General features: G+C 69.3%; 1 protein-coding gene across 1 annotated transcript in view; it reads right to left on the bottom strand.

Annotated features, from left to right (window-relative positions):
- LOC115279499 (cytochrome P450 11B2, mitochondrial-like) overlaps window positions 1-1,581 on the bottom strand; it is a 31,503-nt gene that overhangs the window by 6,189 nt on the left and 23,733 nt on the right. The window lies entirely within an intron of this gene.

The following is a 1,581-nucleotide window of genomic DNA, read 5'->3' as shown; positions in this document are numbered from 1 at the left end:
GGACCCGGGGATGCTCCCCGCAGCCCGCGTGGCCCAGCCCTTTTGCAGACACAGGGTCGAGCTTCAGTGCGCCCCTCGGCTCACCATGCCTCTTCCTGAAGGGGACCTCGGGGGCGCGCCCCCTATTCTGGATCTCCTCGCCCAGGCCTTGCCCGGTTCCGCCCCTGACCTGTGTCCTTCTCCATTCCACACACACCATGCCAGGTGCACAGCTGGGTCAGGGAGCACCAGGCCCGGGGATCTGCCTCGCCAGCGCCCCCTGTGGGCTGCGGCCAGGCCGGCCTTGACCCCCAGCTCTGCCTTCCCCTCCCTGCGCCCACCCCCTGGCCAGGCCTCCCCAGAGGACTGCCTTCCCCAGAGGCAGGGCCTGCCAAGGCGGTGGGGCCGGAAGCGGCGGGCCCCCAGCCCTCCCGTGTGCGCCCCAACCCAGGGGCCTTGCGAGATCGCTCCTCTGGGACCTGCTCCTTGGACTCGGGACTGGGGGGCGGGGAGGCACTGGAGTTGGGGCACCTCCGTGTTGGAGCCCCTCCGTGGTTCCTCTGGGCGGGAGAGGCTGGCCTCAGACGGCTCCCCTCCCCAGCTTCCAGGAGGCAGGCTGCGCCAGACATGGAGAGCAGGCAGGGCCACAAGGGGCTTATCTCTTGAAAGATAAGGGACCCCAACCATCTTGCTCCCTTCCCCCACCGCGGAGGAGGGAAGGCCTCAAAGCCCCGCCAACCCCACTCAGCCCCCAATCCCGCCCCTGCCCCTGCTCTCCGCATCCTGCCGCCAGCAGGCCTTTCGTAATTGTGATCAAGGTGCCCATCCATCTCTTCTGAAGGCCTCCAGCCCTGACCCCTTCCCGGGTTTCCTGGCCTGGTCCAGGGACAAAGTCTCCCATGACGTGATCGAGCTGCCCCTCCAGGCCTCCAGCCAGATAAAAGGATTGCGCTGACGGGGGGAGCGGAGGGAGCATCGGAATGGCACTCGGGGCCAAGGCACGAGCATGGCTGGCAGGGCCCTGGCCCTCCCCGGGCAGGGCAGGCGCGCCAGGTGCCGGAGCTGCTGCAGCCCCCAAGGCGGTGCTGCCCTTCGAGGCCATACCCCGCTGTCCTGGCAACAAGTGGCTGCGGGTGCTGCAGATCTGGAGGGAGCAGGGCCTGGAGAGCCTGCACCTGGAGCTGCACCAGACCTTCCAGGAGCTGGGGCCCATTTTCAGGTGCGCCCACCCCGCCCCTCCGTGGGAGCACCTAACAGCCCCTCCCTGCTGGCTGCTGAGTCCCTGGAGGACCCACCGCGCTGCCACCTCCAGGCCGCCTGTGCCCGGCCTCCCGAGGGCAGGGTGGGGGCTGAGTGGCAGGTGCTGCGGGCCCGGGGCACTGGACTGTGGCTCTTGGGGAGGAGGGTGCACTCCCCACTGGCTGCTGAGACAGCAGAGCGCAGACAGTGGCTGCCTGCTCGGCTCCGAGCCCCGGTCGGGGGGAAGGGACAGGTCCCAGAGGGCGGCCGGCTTGGTCCTGCAGTGGGGGGCCCGGGGAAGACTCGGGCCCCCAGCAGCACTCTGATCTTCGTCCCACAGGTATGATGTGGGAGGGACAAACA

The sequence above is a fragment of the Suricata suricatta genome, chromosome 15, assembly GCF_006229205.1.
Source record: "Suricata suricatta isolate VVHF042 chromosome 15, meerkat_22Aug2017_6uvM2_HiC, whole genome shotgun sequence".
Lineage (NCBI taxonomy): Eukaryota > Metazoa > Chordata > Mammalia > Carnivora > Herpestidae > Suricata > Suricata suricatta.
This window is presented reverse-complemented; position numbering and strand designations above follow the sequence as displayed.